The following is a 22,216-nucleotide window of genomic DNA, read 5'->3' as shown; positions in this document are numbered from 1 at the left end:
GTTAAGTTTGGGGATACCCCAGATTCAGGACTGCAGTTGAGAAAGAAACAGATGGTACTTAAGTGTGAAGGCTCCATTTCATGGCAAAACTGTATGTTTCTGGTCCTGGGTGAAACTGGGTCTTACTGGGAGCCCATGGAGCCTTCCTGGGAAGGTGTGCATATTTTCACAAGTGGTTTCTCTGTGCTAGTTTTGTCCTCCGGAGGGAATAGGTGCGAAGTGGGATATAGAGCAAAAGTGAAGCCTGAAATGGAGGCCAGTTGTTTGCATTTCAGTTTGGGGAGTTGAGTAATTTAGATGAGCCTCAGAACAAACAGTAGAGTTCTGGGCAGGGTGTTTGGGAGGGAGGTGGTGATCTGCAGAATTGGCTAAAGAAATAAAGAAATGTCTTTGGGGTTTTCTTCTTACTCAAGTCCCACTGCCCCAGGATGCGATCTGAGTGGACAGGCTCTATACTTTGGAATCCAGCCAGGAAGTTCCCCTGGAAGTGGGATCTGGCTGAAGGTTTAGCTTGCTGATAGGAGCAATAACAGAGCAGCTAAGATGTGTTGCTTTGGCTCCAGAAGAGTGAGTTTGAGCTGTGCTGACTGCAATTCCTGCATGAAATTTCTTACTCCAACCCCAGCTATGGGTGAAAGTCAGACAGGTATGGCTGCAGCTGCAGGAGCTTCTCCATATTCACAGCTATAGGGACTGCTCTCTCCTAACTCTGTTACCTTGAGCTGCCCTACCTGAGCTGTGTCAGCCTGAGATGGCTCATGGCTCACATGTGAGCTGAGTCTGGTTTGTAGTGTTTGGGGCTTGGGGGTGGAGGTTTGTTAGTTTGGGTGAAATTGGTGAGTTTGTAATGCAGTTAAGAGGAATAAGGACATGGACTGGAAATAGGTCCAGTTCAGGTTGCCCAGTGAGTTTTTTCTTCACTTTCTGGCTCTCAGTATGGGAAAATACCAGGGAGCTGCTAAGAAAGGAGTTCCCTCCCAGTGTGGTGAGTGGGAGTTGGTTCCCAGGGCAGAGCATGCTGCTGCCAGTGAGCCGAGGGAAGGCGAGAAAGGAAAGCAGAGTCCAGGAGGAGAGGCAGTGCAGGAGCCAGACGGACTGTTCCACTCAGAGAGGGGATCCCATCCCTGGAACCTGGATGCTCCCAGGGGTGCTCTCCAGTACATGCACACTCCCATAGTTTTGTGCTGCTGCACTGCACTGCTTTCCCAAGGCTCTGCAGGTGTGCAGTACCACACCAGTGTCTCACCAAGGTAGAGGCTGCCATGCACACACAAGGCAGGGGACCCACCACCCCCTGACACCTCACAAAAGCACCAGTGTTTTCAGCAAGGAGCAGACTCATACACACAGTCACTGCTCAGCCTGCACTGCACACATGTGCACACATGCACATCCCAGACATCCATACCTGGCATCCACTCCCCACAGCAGGCACATGCACAGCACCAACACACAGGTGCTCATCAGAGGCCAGGCATTCCTGCACACGTGGTGCCACATTGTCCATGTTGCCCCCTTCCAGCATTTTCCTCTGCAGATGGGCTCACTCAGGGCAGCACTGACAGGCCCGTGTTTGTGTCTTCCAGGTCCCCCTGCATGTCATCACAAAACTGTGATGTGGCATCTGTTTGAGAGGAACACCAAAGTGCACATCCAAATACGCATCTGCATCCCACTCAGCTCCTGTTTGCTGTGCTTTCTCAACCCCTTTTCCCTTGTTTAGCCAGTCGTAGTACTTCTTCCATGCTTCTGAAGCACAGGAGCAGATGGTTTGCAGGTCAGTTTAGGATGATGGTTCCCCTTTCCGCTAGTGGCTCTCTTCAGCTGCTTAGGTCAGAGCTGAGTGTCTCAGAGATGAAGATCCTCCTTGCCATCCACACACAACACCTCTGTGTCACTCTCAGCACCTATTAGAAATTCTGAGTCCAAAGGCCTCTTTAAATTGCCCTCATGACCGTACTTTAACCCAAGTAGCTCTTCAGGCCATAGTGGCTTTTCTAGGTTTGGCAGCATCTGTTAGCTTTGACCAAATGAGGCAGCTCCATCTCCACTCTGCTTTGTACATGTGCCTTGCTGAGACCCAAAAGACTCTCTCCCTTGTCCCCTTTCAGCCTAAATTATTCATCTGCTGTAATGCACAATGGATGTTTGTGGGAAGAGGCATGCAGGTACAATTGAGCACAGTGCCGAGGCACTGACGTTACTAGCAAGCTGAAATTGCCTCGATGCACGGGCCATGCTTAGCTGAGAGAGACAGGAAATTTCTACTCCTTCAAAGCACTTCAGGAAAGTGAATGGTGGTTGCACTGGTGAAGGCAGAGGGGAAGAGGGGCTGTTTGGGACTGAGGTGGAAGTGAGGGCTTCCCTACATGTTTCTTCTGGCTCCTCTGATGCTGCCACATGGACATGGATCTGGTGCGAGCATGGGGAGGTGGGAGTGTGCTGAAGTAGGCGGCTTTGAGGAGTGGAGAATTGTCAGAGTGTGGGAATTGCACATCAACTGGGAAGGGGCTGAGGCTGCTGGGGCATGTAATGTGTGTGAGGCCATTGCAATGCATACTCCATTGACTACACCGAGGTGTATCCATACATGCTGGAAGACCATGCTGTCCAATAGCACAGGACAAGAGCTTATGGGACTCTTTTCACACTTCCTCCATGTGGCTTGGGCTAGACCCGACTGCAACCCCCGCATTGCCTGTGTCTAAGCCACGCCTATGCCAGCCTTTTTTCTGCCTGCAAGCTCTTCCTTTTTTATCTGTGCCACCACTGCTCCAATGATCCCAGTGCAGCTGTGGACCCCTGTGCCATATAAGCTACAGCTGCTCTTCCCTGCTGCAAAGCCCATGCTTTCCCTTGCCTTTCCCATTTCCCGGGGGCACACAGGTATGCTTGCCTGCCCTGATGTCGAACCCTGATTGTTGCCCGTCATCGCTGGCAGCATCACGCTGTGCACTGCCGAGCTTGTTAAACAAGCCTGGAGGAGTGCTCGCTGTGCTGTCCCTGGTGCTGCGCCGATCTCCCTTCATTCCCTTGCCCCTTCTTTCCCACCTCGGGTACCTCTTTGTCTTTCCTGGGGCCTGGGGGAAGCCGGTGCCTTCCTGGCCAAATCTCAACTTCCCATAAGGATTTATGCACTTTGCCACGCTTAGGTTTTGCAGTCACATCCCCTGATGCCACTATCAGCCAATTTCAGAGCACTCGGGGCTGGTGGGACTGCGCACTCTTCTTTGCATGCAAATTATGCACATCTAACACCAGAGCAGAGGGAAAGGGAAGGGATGAGTGTGGCTGCTTTTGCAGGCTTTCTGCTCCAGAGACTTTGCCCCCCAGAGTGGGACACATGGGAGATTGTAGAATGGGCAGAATTAACAGTAGTGTGGGGAAAAAAAGGGGAAAATCTTATTCATAGATGGGGCAGTTAAAGCAGATTTGGTGTGGCAGTGGAAAGTGTGTGTGTGAATTTGCACCCGTGCACTTGCACAGAATAATACAGCTGTCTCCAAAGTGAGTTCCAGCTTCATAACTTTCAAAATTTTTTTTTTGGTGAGTGGTTCTGGCTGTCTGTGTTTCATGTCTAGTTTGTGTTTGTCTGCCTGTGTTGGATGTTGATGAGTATTTGTGTTTTCCATGTGACAGAATATGTCTGGGGCTAATGTTTAGGATCCAGAAGGATGGTATGCCACTGTGTGGGCTGAGTTTAGGTAGGTAACAGTATCTGATACAATCAGTTTGTATCCTGTAGGCAATTCATAAGCAGAGTATATTTGTGTGTGATATACAGCCACTGGTGCTTGCTTGACTTATGTTCCTGAGTGCATGAGGATGTTTTACGTGCCCTCATTTTCTTACAGAAACGTCATTTGCTAATGCGGTGTTTGCACTGACATGGATGTGTGTGTGTGTGCATGGCACTTTTTCTGTACTCTGCTATGGGAGTGGGCTCATTAAATTCTGTGTGTTTGTGCAGTGAGAGTTTTGTTTAAGGGGTCAGGAGCTGGTGGTAGACATGCTTGGGTATTCTGCGTGCATTTGTGCAGGGATCACTATTTGCTATGCTGTATAAAATGTTTTTGCTGGGTACTCATAGGGGTGGTGGAATAGGCTGGGTGGAGCTGATGTGGCATTGTATGATGGTTGTCTGAGTTATCACGTGTGCATCTTAATACAGATGTGCAACCTTGTAGGTAGGTGCAGGGTGTATGTGAAGAAGAAAAGCACCTCATCCTTTAGAGGAGCTCTGAGTTTTTAGGGGTTGTATGCAAGGTGGTGTGGAAAGAGTGTGGAAAGTAAATGTCTGTGTGTGTGTCCAGTGCATGTGTGTGTGTGCGTCCTGAGTGTGCAGAGTGTCCTTGCAGGGGGTGTGCCTGGGTGACTGTGTGGGCTGGGAGGTGACGTGTGTGCGTGTGGCTGTGTGTGTAGGCACACTTCACCTTCTGCCAGAGCAGCTCTGTCAGCACCTTGCCCTGTGCTGGGTCAGGTGCTCTCTCCTTTTGTGTGCAGTGGGACAGCCAGGCTCTTAGCACACAGGCCAACCTCTTTCCCATGCTTTCAGTCTCTTTCCATCTGGCTGTCTGTCTACTCTGCTGCCCGTGTCCAGTTGTCTGTTCCCATAATCACCGATACGCCTTGACTAGCTCACACCCTACACTGCCTGTGGACTCAGCAGCTGTGCATCTCTCCGTCCCTCCCACACACACACATTCACACACACACACACACACACCCTGAATCTTCATATGTGGCATATTCAGTTGCCATTGGAAACCTAAGAAAGAAGTGAATCTACCCTCCAAGTCTTAAGCTGGTGATTTTTTTCCTTTTTTTTTTCCCTCCCCTTTCCTCCTCTCCTCACAGAAGGCGAAGTCGTTCGCAATGAATCCATGGCATCTTCGATCGAGCGGTGAGCTGGAGCACCTACTCACAGGCCACTCCTTCATGTGACTGAACAGAGACCTTTCCCAGCACTCGCCAAGGAGAGCAGAGCCCTGGATTTACCTCCCGCGCAGCCGGGCACCCCCAGCGCAGGCACTGCGAGGTAAGGCAACCTCGGCACCTCTGTCTGTGTCTCTCTCCATCCCGCCCGCCCTCCCTCCCTCTTGTTCCTCGTTCCCCAGAGGTGCGAGGGAGGAGAAGGGCAGGGGTTTCCGCTATGCTGTGAACACAATCTAGGCTTTCATCAGCGCCCTCCCCGCAAAGGAGAGCTGCTCCCTCCCCTGTGAGCCCCTTCCCTTGCGGCTCTGCATGCGTGTGCAGGGAGGGGTTGTTTGCAGAGCAGCCGAGGGACGTGCTGCAGGTCCCCCGCACGCAGTCCCGAGTGCATTCCGCCCCTTTCCCACCCCTCCCCTGGGCACACACCTGTCTGCTCTTCTCCATTCGTCATTTTCCTCCACCTCCCCTATTTCTCGGGAGAAGGGGCAGCCAGGCTGACTCTGCTGCAGCCTGGCCATCAGCAAAGCTGGGCTCTGCAGCCCTGGCCTGGGTCACCTCAGGGATGCAGCTTGCAGCAGAGCAGGATTGGGCATCATGCTACTGGGAGTGGGCCACAGAGGAGAGGATTCCCCCTCCCTCCTCATCTCACAGATATTTTGGGGATTCCAATTCCCCATGGAAGATGCTAGCCTCCATTTCCTAGCCAGGTACCTCCTCTGAATACCCAGCCCAGCCTGCCACAGCTTTTGGGGTGATGGGCATGCTCTTTGTCACTGCTTATCTGCTGTCCCCTGGTGCTCCTTCTCAACTGGAAGGGATGTTTTCCTACTGGAGACAGTGTGTTTCATAAGCTGGGAACGCCGTGTGCCCTGCACAGGCAGTGAAGGGGCCCTGTGCCGAGCCTGACCCATTTTGGGGCGCAAAGCTCTTGGGAGCACCTGAAAGGGCCTCCTGCTGCCTGGGGCTGCTCTCAGTGCCCCTTTCCTCAGCTCCTCTGCAGGCAAAGCAGGAAGATCAGCTGCACTATTTCCATGCCACGTCTCCGTGCTGCTGGAGCTGCTGTGGTGTGGGGGTGGGAGGGGAGTGGGAGCAGCTGTTTCTCCCAGTGCCTGGGCAGGCCCAGACGTGCTGCCAGTCCTCAAGGAGCATGAACGTGCCTGGAGATGCCTCTCCTCAAAATAGACCCTAAAGCAATGAGCTGCTCGCAAAGTAGTGGGTAACCTCAGAGGGGTGGATTTTAAAGGGGAGGTCTGGGAGTTTGCAACCTGCCAGGCTGTAGTTTCAGGCTCTGAACAGACTCTGGCAGAGACCAGAGGTTTTCTGAGTCAGATTTTGGGGGCTGTTGTGTCTCTCTGAGGGGAAGGGACTGGCAAGGTCTGTGCTACTGTGCAGCCCCAACAGTGGTGCTGGGGTGGTGTCACCTGAAGGAGGTGATGGGTTGCTTCCCTCCTGCCCAGGTCCCACCTGGTGATGCTGACAAAGAGGTAACTTCCACTGCACCTCTCTGCTGCTGCTGCAGGACCCTGCCATCAGTTTTCCCCATCTGCAGTTCCTCAATGCCCCCCGACCCACTACTCCAATACCTACCCTTCTACACAAACTGCTGCCTTCAACTTCTCTTTGCTGCCTCTTGCTGTTGTTCTTCCTTCTCTGGGGTGCCCTGAGCCCTACCTTTCCCTCTTTCCTGTTTCTCCCTTCTCCTCTTTTGTGACCACCATGGCGGGCCGGAGCAGCTTTGGTCAGCCGTGGGAAGGGCTGATGCTGCCTGGTGGGGTTGTTTCTGGCTGCTGGAGCCAGCTGGTGATACTGTGAAGTGATCCTTTCCCCTGTGGTTCACACCCTCCGGCGCACGCAGGCGTGTGTTGCGGGTGACAAGTGACCGTGGTGTTGTTGATGTGTCATTCTTCCTCCTGGCTGGAGCCTGGCAGGGAGCGTGCCCATGCAGTCACATTCGGTGTCATTGCTAAGGAGTTTGCAGAAGAAAGCAAGCTCTTCCCATATGGAGCCTCCAAAGTCATTTGGCATTGGTTAAATTCCTCAGTCCTCTCAGGACATGGCTTTGGCACTGGCTCAGGGTGGACAAGACAATAAATCCAGCTCTAGGGAGCTTGGTACTGGGTCAAAACTGCTGCAGCTACATGGTAGAAAATGCTGATCCAGTATGAATTCACTCTGCTGTTTGAGATTTGTTTAGAAAACAATGCTGGCTTAACTCTGTACTGGCAAGATTTATGTTGTGTTGGGTATTATCTGTCTGCACAACCCTCTCTTGGTGCTGGCTGAGTGCTGTTTGTGTGCCACATCTGGCACGTGCTCCGGATCATGCATGCTATGGCTAATCTGACAGATGTAATTGCACGCTACAGCCAGCCTGGTTCAGTCCCTCCTGTCAGGCAAGCCAGTCTGAAAGAGGGTTAAATTACGGTCTAGGAGCAAGGCATGTCTCACACCAGGCAGATGCTGGAGAGGATGGCATTGGTTGGGAGGAGGGCAGGCATCGTGCTGAAAAGGAAGAGGAAGGGGAGGGAAGTATTGTCTCAGCAGGAGAATGTTATTCTCCAGCCCTTATCACTCCACAGGTCAGTTCACAGACTCCAGGAAAGGCATTATCATTCCTCATAGGATCATGTTGGCAGAAAATGGGGTTGCACCACGGATGGAGGCTGAGCCAGCCCCACTGGAGGCAGGTGCTCATTTGGGACAGAGTATGAGTGCAAACCCTCACTGTTATGCTGCAGGGACTTGTTCCAGGTCTGCCACTCAGGTGCTTGTCTGCTGAAGGAGGTAATGTTGTTTGTGCTGAAGGGCCAAAGGGCAGGAAGGTGGTGAGGGGTGATTTGCCTCATGCTTTTGTGTGGATGTGTGCAAGTCTCTGGTGATTAGGAAGGGAATTTGTTGACCAGGTTAGCAGTCTGAAGTCAGTTTTACTGTAAATCCCAGCAAAATGAGCTTTTGGAGGTTAAAGTCAAGAGATGACAGTGTCTACCAAGTCACTGGTAGAGTCCTAATCCTTGCTGCTAAGGGTCCTAATCCTAGCAAACTCTCACACTGGTCACCATGCTGTGCCACAGCTTCCCCTGCCTTTACGTGGAATGGGCAGTAGCCAGAAACACAGTGGGAGAGGAGGGGGTTGGGGAGTAGGGATGTGAAGGAGCAAAGCTTGAGGCTGCACAGAGAGATGCTGTGGGGACAGGGAGGTTCAGCCTGTGGCCTCTGCTGGCATGGCTGAGTGCTGTCATTTGCAGGCGCTGGGTGCTGCAGGAGAATCTGTAATGACCGGGGGGCTGCGTGCCAGGCAGAGGCAGGGATTCACTCAAGCCTCTGTTTGTTTGGGAAGAGAAAGGGAGTTTGTGGCTTGTCACTTGGGAAACAGAGTAGAGATTCAGTGGAGAAGGACAGGCTTCTTGGCTGGGCCTCCCCGAGCAGCCATGCCACGTGTCTGTGTGTGTCAGGGGACCGAGGGGACCCTGGTACAGGCCATGACTGGCAGCTGGCCATCCCCAACCCCCGTCATTTCACCTCCCCCTCGCACCCTCTGCACAGCCACTGCCAGGCGGCTCAGGACAGCCCTGAGACACACACACACGACAGACCAGCACATGTGAAGAGAGGGAGACAAGTCAAAAACCTTGCTAGAAGAGCAGCTGGATGGGATTCGTGCTACCTCCCTGCCTGGTTTATGCTTTGTGCGGTAGAACAGCCTCTGTGTGAGTGTCCATGTTGCTTCATTTCAGCCCAAACAGGCACCTTCAGCAGGGCTGCATCTGGTGTCTGGGGAGTCTTGTTGGGCTCAGTTGGAAGAAGACCTCTTTCTTCCCTAAGTTCCTTCTCTGTCTCATCCCAGTGTGAGCCCTGTCTTGCTTCATGGAGTGGAGACCTGCAGGCAGTGGAGGGAGGTGTGGAAGAGGGAAAGGGAATCTGAGACACAGAGCATGGAGAGGATGCAGACATTGAGATGAGAAAGAGGGAGGACCTGAGAGAAAAATGATAGAAGCAGCAAAGGAAAAAAGGGATGGAAAGGGAGGCAGAAAGAGAGCAAGCATGCCCCTGAAATCACAATGTTGTATGGAAGTATCTTATATTGATATTACAGACTAGACTTTGACTTGACGATATTTGTACTGGACAAGGATGTGATCTTAAAAGCTCTGTGGCAGGAGGACCAGCTCTGCACAGTAAACTGCTCATCTTCTACCCACCCCCTTAATTAAGGGAATAGCCAGCCTGTGATTGTCCTGCTCTGAGATGCCTTCTCCTTGTGCATATTTTTCTGCTCCCAATATGGAGGAGGGAACATGGCTGAGAAACCCCTCCTCGTGTCCTCTGTCCTCCTGGCCCTCACCCCATGGAGCCAGAGGAAGTGAATGTGCTGCCCAGCACTGCTGAGAACTGCCTTGCTCTGTACTGGAGGGATGTTGGTGAGGCCTTAGAGGGAGGCACAGACTTGCCTTTAGATGGCTCCCCAGAAAAACTTATGGCAACGTTGCCCCATATAGGCAAAGTCTGCAGGCAATGAATTCAACAAGCTACACCATTTTTTCTACATTTTTTTCTACAATTGCCCCGTCAACAAGTCCCACAAGAACTGAACAGCAGCAAAGAGATAAGGAGGATTTACGGAAATTTCTCTTCCTCTTTTATGAAATATACTTGAGTACATATCTGTCAGGTAAGGTATGAATGCCAGGTCTGTCACAGGGTAGGTAGATTTCATACAGATGTTCCAAGTGTCACTTTTGATGGGGCTGTGATGGTTTCCAGAAGCTGGAATGCCAGTGTTGGCTTGCAGGCAGGTTGACAGCTGAACATGTTCCCACAGCTGGTTGTGTGTTCATTGTGATGTAAACCTGGGGGTGCTTCTTCTCCATCTCAAGCTTCCTCCCTGACTCCCCATTGTGGGACCACCAGCAGAAGATATGGCTCAAAGTGAGCGGCACCCCAGGGCCACAGGACTGTGCCCCATTCTTAACTGCCATGCCTTTTCAAGCCAGCCAGCATGGTGAAATCTATGGAGAACCAGTCTGGCACAAAGGGAGAAACACTCATATAATGGGGCTACTTATTTGAGTTCTCCAGCTTTGCCCATTACATTTCATGTCTTGTGGCTGATGCAGTTGAAAGGCAATCACTGGAGCTAACAGCCCAGCAATGTTCTGCTCACCTTCTGATTTACTTCCTTTCATCCTCGCTGAGTTTCATCTCCTCCCAGGTTCATGCATCCCCCAGCACTGAGGTCACTTTCTTTTCATCACTCCTTAGGCTGTATATAATCAAGCTAGCACTGTTCCTGCCCTGAATCTTCTGGGGTCAAGATGGAAATCACTATTCAGCAAGAGACCCAAACAAATGAGCAAAACTAGCCTGGTTGGTCAGAACAGAGTGGATGTTATCCAAGAAAACTCGCATTGATCAATTCCAGTCACCTCCTGTGCTTAAAGTGACTCAGTATCTCCATTTTTAGGATGTTGCTGGGGAGCTGAATTCTCTTATGATTTCTCTTGTATCAGCTGTCCCTACCAACAGTATTTGTGAGATTCTTTTCCTATATCTGCTTAGATGAGGATCTGTTGGAAAATACACTGGTAGAATAATGGGTGCTGGGACAAAGACACTCATGAAAAACCCACAAACCCAATGAAAAAAAGCCCCAACAACTACAAAACCTCCGCCCGCCCTTTCCCTGAACAATAAGTTATCAAGTCCAGATGGTTAAATCCGAGAGTTTGGAAGGAGCTTAAGTGATTGAGCTGCTAACAAAAATATGCAATCTCTTGTGGAAAAAAAAAGCTACTGATTCGGGGAATTGGAGAAGACCAAATGTTGTACCTATATTTAAAAAAAGGCTTCAGTGATGATCCAGGGAATTAAAGATCAGTAGGCTTTGCATCTGTGTCTGCTAAACTGGTGGGAATGATAATTAAAAAGCAGTGCTTGAAGACATCTGGAAGAGTGTGGTCTGATAGGGCCTATACAGCGTGGGTTCAGCAGGGGAAAACTGCATCATGCTAATCTCCTACAACTTTTTGAATGTGTCAATAATGCAGTGGATAAAGGAGAACCAAGTGATATAACGTATTTAGACTTCCAAAAAGGCTTTTGAAAGATCCTGCACTTGAGCTGCTAAAGAAGCTAAGCAGTCTGTGAGAGACAAAATATTGACATAGATCAAAAACTGAGTAGGAGACTGAAAGAATGAGGAGATTAAACAGTCAAGTTTCACCATGGCAAAAGGTTAATGTGGCCTCCAGGTTCTCTTCTAAATCCCTTGTGATTTACCTTATTGTTTAATGAATTGGAAAGGTGGGAGGAGAGATATGCCATATGGAAATCAGCAGATGAGACAAAATTATTATGTTGGCTGTGGACAGAAAGGGCTGTGGGAAATGCCTGAGAAAGAGAACTAAGTTAAATGAACACACTGTGCTCTGGTGAATGAAACTGAATGTTGGTATGTTCAAAGTAATGTGTATTCAGGGCACACTCAAAACTCTTTAGATACCAAAAAGGTCCTGAATCAAGAGTATCAGCCAAATGAAAGTGAGGGTGAATGTCTTTGCAGAGCTCTGCCCCATGCTGTGATGCCCTTGAGCAGGCAAATCAGCTGTTTGGATGCAGAGGCTGTGGGTAGAGAGGGCTCTGGAAGAGCTCTTGGTACACCTGCAGTGCTGCTTCATTTGGAATAGCAAGCCAAACCCAGGTCAGCCTTTTTCTGAAGGGATGCTGGAGAACTGAAGGGCCTCTGAGGTGAGACAGAAACCCTGTGAACACCCCCAAGTGAAGATAGGGAGGAGACAGGGGCTGTTGGTGTCACACAGCAGACTGGGAGCATGTGGTGAGAGGAAATGAAATTATGAGACATATGAGGATATCTGTCCTTCCTTTCCTCATCACCTAGGAGTGAAGGAATGCATAGTGAAATTAAAATGTATGGGATTTAGGTTTGTATAGGATTTTAGGGTTGAACTGTGGAGGTCTAAAGACATGAGAATTTGTCAGGTCCAAGAATTTAGAAAGGTTCATAATGGACTTCTGTGTTTTGTGGAGAACAAGAGTACCCCAATGAGCTTTAATTAAGGATGAGCCCAGTTTTGGAGCCTGAACCTGCAGGTTCAGTCTTCAGAGCCTACATTAGCCTGCAACTCACAGCAGCAAATAAGAAAATTGAGGCAGGAGTACATTGTCCCTCATTTGTCTGCTTTGATGTTTTTCCACCTTTTCTCCCCCAAATCCCAGTGATATTTTTTGCTGAGAGCCAGTGTGGACATTTCTCTGACCTGGAATGATTGTTCCCTGTGTACATCTTACCTGCTGGGACATGAACAGTGAAATTCTGTTCATGTCTAATCATGTTGAAGTCCATAGTATGAAGGAGTATGCCACAGGAAAGGTGCAAACCCACCTAAATTCTTGATATTGCCTCAGATCAGAAACCTAACCTGCAAAATCCCCAGATATTCCTGGGAAATTACACATGCTTCCATCTTCTGCCTGAACTATGGATACAGGAATCAGTGCCAGGATAGCAGGGTATCCAGCCAACTTTCCAATTTCCAGGCCAAGCTGGAGCCCAGAATTAAAAATCTGCTGGGGCTGAAGGGAGAAGAGAAATTCCTGAGCCTATGGTAACTCTGAAACCTTATTTGACTACTTCCTCCTCTTTTCAGTGTAAGGACCTGAGTCTACAAACATATCTTCCCTGTCCAGCATTCCCTATCCAGGAGCATGGTCCCAGTTCTTGTTTTTTTTTTTCTTTTTCCCCTGAGTCCATGATATAGGATGTTGAAATCTTCAACAGCTTGGCTAACTTAGCCTGTTTGATTTCTAGCTACAAATGCATGTGTAGCTACACACAAGTCCCAGACTCTTTGTAAGTATGTCTCCTTCCTGGGCAGTCCATGAGGTGTGAGCAGAGGGACTACTTACCCAGGGAAACAGACAAAAAACCACTGGGGATCATCTTTGCATGCTGCTCTTTGCTGGATTTCTGTGAGCTCTCTTGTATTCTTAGAGCTGTGATTTGTTTTGGTGAGGAGCTTGGAGCTGCACCCACCGCAGCTGATGTGGATAGAGTGGGAGCAGCCAGGCTTGTGTCCCAGTGCCAAGAGACCTGGGGTCAGTATCACACCTTTCCACGTGGGTAAAAGTTCCTGTGAGGCCAGAGGGAGCTTTGGCAGTGTGTCAAAGCTGACATCACCACAGCCCCTGCAAACCTCTGGGCTGGAAGCAACACCTTCAACACCTCTCCTGCAATCCAGGAGCTGGGGACTGTGGGGGCTGAGAGACGCTGACGTCACCCATGCTGCGTGCCAGCAACCCCAAGGCTTTGGAGATGGCTTGATCATCACTACTCTATTATAGCACCTAAAAAGACCTCTGGGATCAAAAGATGATTGCATCTCTCTGCTCTATTACAGCAGCCAATGAACCTCCAGGGCCAAAGGATAAATGCACCATCGCTGGAGTATTGCAGCATTTAGAAACCTCACTCACTGACTCACAGCTGTCTGACCCCTCCACCACAACCACTTTGAATTTGTCTCGGCACCCAGCCACCTTCTCTGCTGAGGTGTAGCTGGATAATCCTTGTGCTTTTACAGTGCCTGCCTGTGTGCAGCACTGAGGTGAGACCACACTTTCTTCTCACTTATTTTGGTACGGGGGGAGCACTGGTCTTATGATGCATTTGCCAGACCTTCACTCTATGAATGCAGCAAAACAGCACTGAAATAAACCACCTCCCTTTAACACAGCATCAGTGAACCTCTGGTACTGCTTCGCTGTGAGGTGATCTGCTCTTGCCTGGTACAGGGAGGGGGCTCCTCTCAGACTGTTAGAGGTGTTTCAGAAGACAGCTCAGTGCCTGGCAAGAGCTCTGTTGTACCAGCAACTCGAGCTTACTAATGGCAAGGGGGATACTTTGAATGTCTGGTCAGTGATCCTGGCTTTTAGAAAGCATGAATTAATTTCTCAGACACCCTAGAGAGGTGGAGTTCTGTCATGTTATGAACCTGACTTGTAGATTCTGAGGAAAATCCTAAAAGCTTTTGGTAATAGAGGTTTTAGTGAGTTTAATGCCGATGGAATTAAAAGTCTCTAGGCACTCGTTGTGAATGGATTTACATTGGGGAGATTAGAAAAGGGAAAACATTATTGGTGTCCAGGAAACTCAGGAGAGCAGCTGTCAGCTGGTTTAGATGGAAAGTTCCCCAGTGGGCAGGTGCCCTGGCAGCCAGACAATGCACACGCACCCCCTGTGGGGCTGGCTCGAACACTCACAGGCTGGGGACACGTCCCAGGGCCACTGTGGGCACGCCACATGTGAACATTCACAATAGGATGTTTGCATCCACCAGTTTTATGGACACACTGAGCATGATTTAATGCAGGAATGGTCTCTTCATTTTGGCTGGCATCTCTTACACAAAGAGCCACATGCCTCACTCAGTGCTGCTGGCCTTTCCCAGCATGTTCATTACTGTGCACTCCTGCTGAGGAGCACCAAGAAGAAATACCTGCCCTCCTCCCTGCCCACAGACACAGCACTCTGTGCAAAGCAGTCTCCTGTTCATGGATAGGCCTTTCACAGTCCCCCTTTCTTCCCAGCAGAAAAGCACCTGGCGTGTAGCTGTGAAATGAAACAATGAAGCATAGTTAAAGTGAACGCTGGGCAGGGTCCTTGTGGAATAATTTTGTGAGGTTTAATAATTTTGTAGTAAATTTTGGCCAACTCACAAAATCCACCATTTTCAACTTGTCTGGGAGGCTTGGGGAGGCATCTTTATATTGGCCAACTTCTGCTCCTTTTACCCAGGCCTCAGTGTTTGCCACTGCTGGGGAAAGCATCCTGGAGGCAAATTATTCTTCCCTGTGCCCTTAGACAAGTAAGGCATGATCCTGGAGGGTTTGGCCTTTCTTGGGCTTCCCTGCAGAGGCTGGGTTGCTAAGGCTGTGCTCTTTGCTCAGGGATCAGAGAGGCAACAGAAGAAAAGACACCAAGAGACCTGTGGGGAGAATGAGAAAGGTTAAAGCATTAAGTACATGAGCTGGTGATGCTCCTCTCGGGAAGGCTCCAAGAGATGCTGTTCCCCTTGTTATTTCTCTCCAAAGTCCTTATCACTTGTTGGTGCACCTTTTTGAGAGCAAAGATCAGGGTTCATCCACCCTGGCCTTCTCTTTAAGTGCTAGATCATCAAGCTGAGGACTCAATTAAAATCCTGTTTTGAAGATCTCTATTTCCTCTACCACACATGCAAACTCACTGGGTGATCAGGCTTTGTTAAGGCAGGGGGGTCCCTGCCCCAGGGAAGATGGGCCGACAGGAGAGCTGGTGCCTTGCCAGGGCATGCAGGTAATAACCTGACTTTATCAATTGAGTGCCCACAATCAAGCCAAGAGCAGAGTTATACCTTCTTTGTAGGGTGAAGATAATGCCCTGTCCACAATACAGAGTGGAGTGCTGGGATTTGTACCATCCCTTTTCTTCCTGCACAGCATGCATTACTGCCTGTTGACTCTGGGGGTCTGGGTGAGAGGGAAAGGCTGCCGAATGGTTGATATGCCCTCAAAAGAAGGTGTCAGATGTTGAGTACCAGGGGCAGGGCAGACACGATGTTTCTGGTGGCCCTCCCAGTGAGTGGATAGGTGCCACCAGGGCGTCCACACACTGAGAGGAGATGGGAGAGAGGAAACAGGAAAGAGGGTGAGCAGTCTCAGTGCCTCCCCATGTGGCCCTTCTTGTGCTGGCAAGAGGTGGTGGGAGTGCAGGGAGTCAGGGAAGGAAGAAAGGGAGGGGGATGCTCTGTTGGCAAGTTGGCGCCCCTCGAAGTGGTGGGGAGCCTGCATTGTGGTAGTCAGCCCTTGGCCCTGGGCTTGCCTTCATCAGATGGTTCATGCAGCTTGGAGAGAAGGGGGGTTTTTCTTAAAGAATAGAAGCAAAAATATTAATATGGTGACTGGTGCTATGGCAATGCACATTGAGTGCTCAGCAGTGATGTTTCTAGAGGAACTGGAGCTGTCCCTGGAGCTATGGGCCTAATTATGTGGTGGGGAGGGGAGAAATCTGTTGCTGTGCCCACTGTTCCCAGGAAGGTGCCTGACCTGGCACTCCTGATGATACATTTCTCCTGCAAGTGTGTTGATCTGCTGGGCATGCAGGCACCTGCCTTTAGATGGGTGCAGAGCCAGGCTGGACTCACTTCTGCTCAGGCTGCATTGGCACTGGCAGCACCTGTGGATATCAGCAAGGAGATCCGCTCTGGAATCCGCTTTGCAACTGGCACTGCAAAAATGTTTTTGTTCTTTCTGCATCCTGTGTGAAAGAGCTTCTATCCCACCACTGCCTTTCTTAAGGCATCTCTGTTTCTGTCAATTTATCCACAAGTACAAAGAGGACAGCAGTGCAGGTGGTCGCCCCCGTGCCAGACAGCAGTGCTGGCTGTTGTAATCAGCTCGTTCAGGCAGGATGTGTTCACTCCCTCTAAACAGTAGTCATTGTCTATTCCCAGGCAGAATGGTGCTTCTGGAGGACATCTAGCACAACTAACTCATCATGACAACCAGCAGCAACTTCAGGCTGCTTTCAGAGGGCTGTTTGTGGGATCACCTCAGCCCTTTAGCACAAGATGTACACTTGCAGCAAGCCCTGCCACTACAGAGGAGAGAGGCTTCTGTTTCCTGCGAGTCCCGTGTCCCTGGCAAATGCTAGCCCATGACCAACGTGTTCAATACTGACAGGTCAGCGTGAGAAGGGAGAAAGGGGATCTTTATCTCAGTGGGATCACTGAGAGCAAATGGGCTTTGCAGCAGTGAGGATGTGATGAAGTTGTCAGCTGCAAAAGACTGTATGTGGTCTTAAGGCCCTAGACGGGGGCAGGCTCGTAAACACATGATGGGGCACACTCACAGCTTCCCTGGAGATGGGAAAAGCTATTTGAGGACAGCCCCCAGGATTTTCAGGATCTGTCAGTTGCTTTCTGGTGATGAGAAAACCTGGCACATTCCTGTTGGAACTGAATAGCAGAGATTCCAAGACCTTCATTTGCATGATTAATTATGCTCGGTGTTTTTTCAAGGCTACAGTTTCTGTGTGAAACTGTAGCCTTGCCACAGAGCACTGGGCTGAAGAGAGTGTAGTGGAGGCTGAGTGCACCTGTGATTTATGGGAAGATTACAACCTTGCCTGCACAGCCACGTGGATGTCAGCATGGTTTATATTATCTGCACCATGGTGGCATGTTACATTCTCACAACACGCAGAGGGTGAGAAGGGGCAGACTTTTCAGAGGGAGCTGCCTCTGGGCATTGCTATTTTTTACTTCATCCTTGGAGTTGGTGAGCCTGGTAGTGTTGCAGGGTGACATGTATGAAGAAACCTGACACCAAGCTGGAGGACCTATGAGGCTGTATCATGATATTGCCAACAAAGTGATCTGCTTGCTGTTGCTTTGATGTGATCATACGACAGTTTGATGCTTTATTCAAAGCACTGGTTACAACTTCCTTGTCCTTCTTTCCTAAGCACTTTGAGGCCAACTAATTTATTAATAAATTAGAGGGATTAAAATAAACAGTGCTTTGAAAATCATTAGGCATCCCAAATGCCTGGAAACAAACAGCAGTTGAAGTAAAAATACAAAATGCAAATAGGCTAAGAACTGGGCCATAAAATATTGTATCCTAGCCCCAGGGCAGCTCTGGAAAGAAAAATTGTGGTTTTTTTCCCCTTGTCTCTTTGGGTTGGGACAGAGAAAATAGCACTGGGGTTCTGTGAGTGAGGAATGGTCCCTGCCCCAATTCCTGCAGTGGTACAGAGCCTGCCCCACCAGTGGCTTTACTGGCTGCAGAACAGAGATGTGGGGAGATGAGGCCACAAGCACCAGCCACGGGGCTGGAACTAAGGCAAGATCTGAAGGCTACAGACTGGGGACCATCTGGGTGAGCAGCTGTCCTAGGCAGCTCCTTCTGCTACTCTTGGTCCTGACCCTCACCCTCCAGGCACTGCATACCCAATTCTTTCTTCCTCTCAGTTCGCTGCCTTTCTTACTCCAGCTCCTCTTTCCCTCTCTGAAGACCCAGGGACTGACACAGCCAATTCATGCAGCATCCAGCTCATCTTCCTTCATTGGTACCAAAGCTGAGCCCCTGCACTGGTGGGATGCTGGCTGCTGCCAGAGCAATGAGAGACCACTTTACACAATGACCTCTCCTCGTTCTGCATCCTGGCTGGGTGATGCATTTATTGTTGCCAGCTGCCTTTTTCTTGTCAATCCGTGCCAGTTCACAGACACCTTATAACACCACTGTCCCAGTGAGGAAACACAGTCCCTGTGACAGTGTTCACAGGGGTCCGAGGATGAGGGAAGAGACAAGGATCTGACTGCAAGTTTCAGAAAGCTTGATTTATTATTTTATGATAGATATTATATTAAAACTATACTAAAAGAATAAAAGAAAGGATTTCATCAGAAGGCTAGCTAAGAATAGAAAACGAAGGAATCAATAACAAAGGCTTGTGTCTCGGACAGAGAGTTCGAGCCAGCTGACTGTGATTGGCCATTAATTAGAAACAACTCTATGAGACCAATCATGGATCCACCTGTTGCATTCCACAGCAGCAGATAACCATTGTTTACATTTTGTTCCTGAGGTCTCCAGCTTCTCAGGAGAAAAAATCCTAAGGAAAGGATTTTTCAAAAAACATGTCTGTGACAAGTCCCCAAGGACATCACAAAGGGTACAAACAGTGGATGATGGTATGGGTGATTATCTGATTGCTGTGTTGTTCTGGGAGATGTTTACATGGGGATTACTTGGAAGAGAAAGCTTTTGAAAAATGCATCAGAGCAACATACATGTCTTTGATGTGTTTAAAAACTGGTGTGGTCCTGCTTAAGAAGTGGAAGTAATGAGGGCAATCAGTCTCAGCTCAGTAGGATGATTTTTAGGCCAGAGAAATGTGAAGGAATCACAACTGACTGATGTTCCTGCCCAGCAGAGAACAAGGAGATCCAGTTTTCCAGGTGGTTGTTGGAGGTCCTCTGTTGGTGAATGAGATATTCCCCACCTTCAAGACTGAATCCTATCCATCATTGGAGAAGACTGTGTATTTGTGAGGAGGAGCAGGGGTTCAGCTGTGAGAAGTTTGCCTGCTTCAGGAATTGCCTGAACCATCTTGAGTTTCTCTTGCGTGACGGACTTCTTAGGCATCACTGGCCAGGGAGAAAGCAGTCAGACAATGAAAGAAAGCTGGTCTAGGAAAAGGCAGAGCCTGTCTGATAATTGAATACTTCTCCCTGCCTGGACAGCATGCTGTGAGTGGAAGGCATCATGAGGCCAAGTGCCTGCCACTGCCAAGGGACTTTTCCCCTCCACACAGCCACTGGGATTTCTAATCCAGGCTGTATAGGACAATGCTGTCATGTTAGTAATGGTATAACTCTCTTAGCAGTCTACCGGTGTGACAGAGTCACAAAGGGAACAGTGTAGGCTGAATATGCACTCATGCTTGCTAAGCCTGTAATCCCAGCTTTGATTTTCTCTCCCTCTTTTCATGTTTTTCATTTTTATTCTTTTTTTTTTAAATAATAAGTTCGAACTTAATAAGAGTGATTCACTAGTTGCTTGTTTATTCGTCTTTGGCATGGTGTCCAATTTGGATTGCACAGGGTAGAAAGGTGAGGTGTGGGGGGAGAAGGAAGAACTGGGAGATGAAGGGGGAAGCTGCAGAGTGCTCCTGTTTCCTCTCTCCATGGAAACTAAGGCTGGTGTCTTTCTGTGATCCTGAATGTCTTGGCTGTTTTTTCCTCTATGGTCAGAAGAGGCTGATGATCAGCTCTGTTCTCCCATTGGATTTTGATTTTTGTGGGTTTCCTTGTAAAGTTTTAGCAGCTGATGGGAAGTGTTTGGTGGTCTGTGAGATGGATGGAGGCAGGCCCGTGAGTGTCCTGAACTTGTCTGGCCTGGTTGTTATGTTTGGATGAGGCAAGGGTCAGTGATGAAGCTAAACCTTTCCAAGGCTGTGTCTTGCAACTGCATCTGAGACTGTGCCTATACCTCCTTGAGGCTGATCTATTTTCTTTGCAGATCCTAGCAGACCCCAGATGTTCCCAGCCCAGGCAGTTGCAAGACCTGCTGTAGGGCTCATTCTGGCATCATAATGTCTTTTTGCATCCAGCCCCCTCTTGGTTCTGCCTGCCTAGGAGCCTGACCATCTCTTCTCAGAAACTGCTCAGGCTGGGCAGCAAGATTCACCATTTTCTTACTACTGCTGGGCATTAGTAATGGCATTACAGCTGCCATTAAGAGCTGCCTTGCACTGTCCTTCTTGCTCTGGGCAGTCACTGACTTCAGCCACACCTCATCCAGTTTCACCCCAGGTGCTTCTTCCAGGGTGAGCTTCTTCCCTCCTTGTCTCCAGTGGCAGGCACAGCCCTGCTGAACTGCTCTGGGCTGCAGGTGGCTGTTCTTGTGGCTGGGTGACACTGAACATGGGAGACATGGAGCAGGTCATCCGGAATAAACAGTTAAATGTGGGCTGGTGCATAGGAGGACAGTGAACAGGAGAGGGCAGAAAGGTTAGAAAAACTAGCTTTAGTTTAGCTAAAACGAAACAATTGTGGAGAAGCATTAGAGTGGTACTAAAAGCCTTCTGCTTCCCTTAGATAAACAATGTGTACTTGTGGTTCACCGTGGCTGGACTGGTCCTGACTCCCAAAGTGCTGTGTCCAGGTGACCCGTGTGGTGCTGAGACTGCCTGGCATAGAGAAGACAGCTCTGTCTGAAACCAAGGGAAGCTGTGGGGCATTGTGGCAGCTTGAGGGGTGGTGAGTGATGGCAGGCAACATGCTGTCGTGCAGGATCAGAGAAACACTGCTCATCTCTCAAGCCGTCTGCTTCTCTTGCTCTTTGTGAGCCACTTCTCACTTCTCCTTTTCATGTGCTCATATCACCTCTCTTTTCTTTCCCTCACTTTCACTGTGTGGTGCATGGCCCAGTGACTATAATCCATGATAACTCTCTATTCTCTCTTTTCTCTTCCTCGCCACCTTTCTCACTCATCCTTTCTTCGTGTCTCTCACTAACACTCTGTTGCTCTCCCTGCCAATTTATTCTTCTCTTTCCTCCCACACTGTCCCCGTTTCATCAATCTCAGCACAGTCCTGTTTCTCACCAGAGCTGCTGTTTCATGTTGACTCTGGTGGAGGGAGGGCAGGCGGGTGTGAGGGAAAGGTAACAGGTAGGAAGCAGGAGAGTTGAACTGAGACCTGCTTTGGTGACCATGGCTGAGTCACATCACCCATTCTGTGGCCTGGCTCCGTTCCTGTGACAAGGAACACTCAGCCATGGGTGAATCTGCAATGCTTAGAGGTGGTAGGGCCAAGGTCTGTGAAGCTCCTGGAAGTGGGTTAAAGCTCTTTGGGTGCCTGTGCAGTTTTTGTTTGTCTCTAGTGCCCAGCTAAACCCTTGTGCCCAGACTGACACGATGGAGGCATGTTCCCAGCGCTGCCCGCTTTCCTATTCTCAAAATCTGCCCCACCCACACTTTCCTATGAAATAACCCCATGGGTTGAAGTTGACAAGGCTCAGCTATGGAGTTTTGATCTGCAGTGATCCAGAGCTTTGTCCCTGCAAATCCCTGGAGACTAACGGCAACTCCTGTTGATATAGGTGCTACCTTTGTAATTACACCGATTTGCCTCCCCAGTTCCACCTTTTTCTTCTTTTCTTCCTCTCTGCCATGCTGCTTTTCCACCTTTGCATACTGGAGCCTGCCTTGCCTGCTGGCTGCTGAGGGCTGGCCCGGAGCTGCCAGATGCTTGCACCTTCTCAGCTCTCACGGGTAGGAGTTGCTATGGGAGACAGCGAGAAAGAAAAAGTGCCTTCCCCAGCAGCACTAGGAGCCAGAAGTCTTCCATTGAGTGGAGAACACCCCCCTCTTGTGCTCCTTCCTCCCCTCAGCCCCCCTTTAGAGAGCACTCTGCAGAAAGCCGCCTTTGAAGCCCCTTAATTAGTGTCCCGTGTGTCCTGAACGGAGCCCTTCATTACCACCAGCAAGAGGCATAAATTGGCATGTGTTTCAGGTTTGGGCTCAGTGCCAGAATTTTGCTCCAGTCCCCTCCCTCCAAACCTCTCCAGCTTCCCCCCTTCTCAACACACATGCGTGCACACACTCACTCTCTTCTCACACACAGACACACACATGCATGCACAAGGGACCCTGCCAAAAAACACACGTCCCCTTTCCATCATCCCACATTTCAGAGGAAAAAAACAATGACAGAGGTCG

At 49.6% G+C, this 22,216-nt stretch overlaps 1 long non-coding RNA gene across 1 annotated transcript in view; it reads left to right on the top strand.

Annotated features, from left to right (window-relative positions):
• Nucleotides 1-22,216, top strand: part of LOC134418050 (uncharacterized) — a 49,637-nt gene that overhangs the window by 11,810 nt on the left and 15,611 nt on the right. The window contains exon 2 of the long non-coding RNA XR_010027665.1: nucleotides 4,858-5,038. This is a non-coding gene — a long non-coding RNA (uncharacterized LOC134418050). The remainder of the gene's footprint in view (nucleotides 1-4,857; nucleotides 5,039-22,216) is intronic.

This window comes from Melospiza melodia, chromosome 4, assembly GCF_035770615.1.
Source record: "Melospiza melodia melodia isolate bMelMel2 chromosome 4, bMelMel2.pri, whole genome shotgun sequence".
In the NCBI taxonomy this organism is placed as follows: domain Eukaryota; kingdom Metazoa; phylum Chordata; class Aves; order Passeriformes; family Passerellidae; genus Melospiza; species Melospiza melodia.
Note: the sequence above shows the minus strand (reverse complement) of the source record. Positions and strands in the feature narration are given on the sequence as shown.